This window comes from Lactuca saligna, chromosome 5 (genome assembly GCF_052625555.1).
Source record: "Lactuca saligna cultivar CGN05327 chromosome 5, ASM5262555v1, whole genome shotgun sequence".
In the NCBI taxonomy this organism is placed as follows: Eukaryota; Viridiplantae; Streptophyta; class Magnoliopsida; order Asterales; family Asteraceae; genus Lactuca; species Lactuca saligna.
The window spans coordinates 275,543,095-275,547,816 of NC_136421.1; the positions used below are offsets into that span (position 1 = coordinate 275,543,095).

Genomic DNA, 4,722 nt, shown 5'->3' on the forward strand with positions numbered 1-4,722 from the left:
GCGATATATGTGGGCCTCTCGATGATTTAGTGATGACACCTAAGCGCTTGGCCAAGCCGGGACTAAGTTGATGTGTTCAATTGTAGTCTGTTATCAGTCGTCATGAATCGGAAGTCGGGAAACAGTATAGAGAGAATGATTGAAATTCATGTCTTTTGTCTATACGATATCTTGAGAATGGAGGAATATATAATCCCTTATCTAGAGGACACGCTATCTGATAAGATCAGAGTTGACAGCGGCTTTTGAAAGCTACGATTGCGGATCAAGTTCTGAAGTCATACGGAAAATAGTTATTAGACTTATCCAAGTGGGAGACTGTTGGATTAGTGTCTAAGTCCATAACTATTTTGGTATGTACTTGACCCGATTATGAGCATGGTCCTTTTGGGTTGCCTTCACCATAGCAATATGTAGGATGAATTAAGGAGAGAGAGGTTTAAATATGATTTATTAATATATTATGAGAATAATATATTAAAGGAGAAATCATATTGTTTAATTAATATTAGTCAAGAATTAATTAAGAGTTAATTTTGTGGCTAAAAGAGATTAATTAAATTTAGGGGACTGGACTGCAATTATTGGATAATTGAGTTATTGGGCTAAGGAATGCTAAAGGAGTAAGGGGTGAACGAAATTATGATGGAAGCCCATCATATTTTCGTCCATAGCCTTATCCAGAAGGTTCCATGGGCTGCTTAGAGTTTAAGCTGTCCATTAGGGTTTTGACTGAAACCCTAGCAGCCCACACAAGTATATAAAGGACCCCTTAGGCCCCAAAAACGTGGACAACTGATTCTCTAGGGTTTCTAGTCGTTTTTGGGCAGCCTCCTTTCTTCTCCTCTTCATCCAAGTTGCATATGGTGTTTGTGACTCCATTAGAGGTGCAGCACTTGAGGCACTAAGCTTTTGAAGCCAATCCAAGCAAGGAATTGATTGTTATTGCTATATAACAATTAAAGGTAATTCTCTAAACCCTAATTCAGTTCATAATATGTTAGATCTAAGTTTATTAGTCTTGGATTCAAAGCATGTACAATAGAGAAACCTAGATCCAAGCATTAGGGTTTGTATGAGCACATAAGACTGTTCTTATGCATAAAACCCATCACTAGTAAATATTTATTAAACTAAAATCTCACCAAGCAAGATGCTAGGAGGGCAGAAGTACATTGTAAATGGCGAATGGGTTGGCGAGAGCCTAATCTTCTTGAAGATCCAGTGGCTCGCATCTTGCCTTCCAGATGTGCCTTTCACTCAAATGAACATAAATCTCACATTGATTTGGAAAACAAAGGTCAAGTCCTTTCATTTGTTTGAGTGATTAGCAGGATGAAGAAAACTCAATTTTATAGTTGGCTAGATCGGTGATATAATACAATAGTTGTGTAAGAGATGGTTTTGTCCTCGTATTGATTTTGGTGGTTTTATGGTTTATATCTCGTGTAACCAACCTCTTGTTAAACTTGTATCCTTATGTAGCTCGTCATTAGAGGGTCTCTCACACATGCAAAAGAATAATAATATAATAACAAAAGAAAATTTTAAAAAAATCGTATTATATATATATATATATGGTTAGGTTCATGTAAAACGACCTAATTTTGTAAGACCATGAGACGTATTTTTTTTATTTTATTTTTTAATTTTTTTTAGTTAATTCAAGTTCCGAAATAATATTTAAATTTTTTTTTTGATTTTTCCATTTATTTTGCATTTTAAAATTATTTTTAGAATGTGTACAGTGTAATATTCTATTTAGAATATTTTACGTATTTAAAAAAATAGATTTTTTTTTTTATTTTTTTTTATTTTTAGTTAATTTAAGTTCCGAAAATAATATTTAAAAAAAGAATTTTTAGATTTTTCCATTTATTTTGCATTTTAAAATTATTTTTTAGAATATGTTAGTGTAATATTCTATTTAGAATATTTCACGTATTTTTAAAAAAAAAACGGGATTTTTGTTTATTTTTTTAGTTAATTCAAGTTCCAAAAATAATATTTAAAAAAAGAATTTTTGGATTTTTTCCATTTATTTTGCATTTTAAAATTATTTTTAGATTTGATCTCACGGTCTTACAAAATTAGAATGGTAACCTCTCTCTATCTCTCTCTCTCTCTCTCTCTCTATATATATATATATATATATATATATATATATATATATATATATATATATATATATATATATATATAAAAGACCACTTGTACCTGACGAAGAAGACCAAGAACAATCGAAATCAATTGCTCCGTCGGAACCCCATATAGGTAATCTTTTACAAATTATTTATGCTCAAATCTCGATCATTTCTCCAAATCCTAATGATTTACTATTTTTTTTACTAAGATTTGTTGTTTCTTCTATTAATATGAAAGTTTCTTTGGTAGTACACTTTGGAGAAGTGCAAACATATCGGACCATCACCATCGCAACTTACCGCCTTGGGTACCCTAATTTCATTCTTTTAGGTTAAAATAGGAATACAAGTGTATTTGAAGGTATAATGCCCTGGTATGAAAAAAAAAAAGTTGAGAGTAAAATGTTATATCTAGATAGATTTTCAAAATAAAATTACCTATCGGTTTGTCCCTTCTTTTTCCATAAAATTTTTGTACGATTTAGGGTGTACTTTGATGCCAATTTTCTTTTATGTTTTTAAGGATGAATACAAATCTTTCACAGAAGAAGAATAATCCTTCTTTAAATAGAGACCGAAGAAAACGGAAGAAATGATGACTGAGGCGAAAAACAGGTGCCGGGAAGTTAGGGATAAAACTGGAGTAACAGAAGAGAACATTGAAGATGACAATCCTTCTAAAGTAATTAAACTCCATTTTAAATCGTATATTATTATTATTATTATTATTATTATTATTATTAATCAATCAATTGATGTATAAAGATTTGATGTGAAAATGTGTTTAGGAAATCATGGAACAAGAGGATAAGAAAGTGAGAAGGGAGTTTGAGCGATTCAAACAACTTGACGATATGAGTTTAAGAATCAAAATGAGTTGTTCATGTGGTAATTGGTTGTGTGATTTTCTACCAGATTCTTAAACCCTTCTCATGTGTTGTGTTTTCTACTCCACAACTGATATGCAACTTTGTATTGCGCTTTCTAAAAGTGTTTGATTTCCTTTAAGGTTTGTTATATGGTTGTTGTTTAGTTTCTATATCTTCTCAATAGCTAATGTGATGTGTATCGTTTGATTTTTATACCATATCTAAAATAGTAGTCTTTATGATGGAATTATATAAACTTTATGTGTTTTACATAACTGCACACTACCAGTTTGAGTGGAACTAACTATAAGAAAAGGAATCAGAGTGAAGATTAAGCAGTTAGAATTGTTATCTAATTAGGATTTTATTTGTTTAAAAGTTTCCTAATTTAAGTCTTTGTTTTGAGTTAGGTTTGTTGGGTTATAAATAAGGCTTTAAGCCACCGTTAGGAGTATTAAATAATCAGTGTTGGTTTTTAGTTTCTATCATTAGCTTAATAATACAACAAGTTTTGTGTCACCTGTTGCCAGGTTCTATGAGTTCAATTTATATAACCTTCAAATTATTGGACTAATTCGATTCTTTTTTTTTTTATTTTTTTATCTTTTAGGATCAAGGATGAAAGTCTCCTGTGGAATTAGGATTGTCAATCAGAAATAAACACAACTCCAACACATGTATATTAGTTCTTTGCTTTGATCGACTTTATATTTGGGTTTCATTTGGATAAAAAAAAATTTATCTGCATGTTTGTTGGTTTATTTACTTAGAATACTTACAGTTTCTATTGACTAAAAAAATTTGTTCTCTCGGGTGGTGGATCCACAACTTCTGAAGATGATATAATTGTTTTTCAACTGTTTATCCATATGTGGTATGTAATATTTATCCTTTATGGTAGCTCATAGCTTCCGACTTCTTTTTTTCAACAAACAAACACTGTTAATTTGATTAGTTTGTTAGGCTTGATTTGCTCTTATAAAAAAATCTCGATTTGCTTTCAGAGGTGACTTCAAGTTTGAAGATTAATTATGCAACAAGATTTTCTATTCATGTACACAATTTTGCTTTCAGGTTTTTCCTTTTGGTTCTTTAATTTACCTTCATATTTTGTAGCTTTTTGACCAATTACCCTTATTCCTCTTCTTTTTCCAGTTTCACATATTGCCTTCTGCTCTGCCTGCGATAATGTATTCCACCGCAAAAATTACATTGCTATAATCAGATTAATCTCACCTTAACAAAATCTAGAAGTTCCGGATCATCATAAAGATATTTGAGCATCTGTGTTCATCACTTAGATATTGTTCATACAGGAGGCTGCATCAGAACCCACAATTCAACAAAATGGACAAAATGGTATAATTGTTATTTTGGTCATAACTGTACCAACTTCTATTTTTTTCATCTTACACTTGTTTGTTGCTATCATTTTAAATGTGTTGTTAAGAAAATTCTTAGACTCATGCAGAGCATGGACTCATTTTCTAGTTGATATCCCTCTTCAACATGCTCAGATATCAGGACATCTGGGCCTGCTCAGAAGCAAACTCAGGGCAAAACATCGCCCTCTCAGTGAACATCCTGGTGATCTCCGTCACCGACTTGGAATCCTGCTTTAGCTCCAGGAACTCCTGGGCTAATCTCTCCCTCTCAACTCGCAGAACATAGTGAGTACTGAGCATCTCTCTAAACTGATCCCAAGAAAC

General features: G+C 31.7%; 2 long non-coding RNA genes across 3 annotated transcripts; both read left to right on the forward strand.

The window, feature by feature from the left end:
- The first annotated feature begins 2,351 nt into the window (after positions 1 to 2,351).
- LOC144998247 (uncharacterized) lies at positions 2,352 to 3,793 on the forward strand. 2 transcript variants are annotated; one of them, XR_013660213.1, is made up of 4 exons: positions 2,352 to 2,452; positions 2,668 to 2,826; positions 2,933 to 3,032; positions 3,624 to 3,793. It is a non-coding gene; the product is annotated as an uncharacterized LOC144998247 (long non-coding RNA). The 2 variants fall into 2 exon arrangements; XR_013660212.1 differs by having other exon boundaries at positions 2,395 to 2,505.
- Positions 3,788 to 4,371, forward strand: LOC144998249 (uncharacterized). Its single transcript, XR_013660214.1, has 3 exons — positions 3,788 to 3,887; positions 4,018 to 4,067; positions 4,169 to 4,371. It is a non-coding gene; the product is annotated as an uncharacterized LOC144998249 (long non-coding RNA).
- The last annotated feature ends 351 nt before the right edge of the window (positions 4,372 to 4,722 follow it).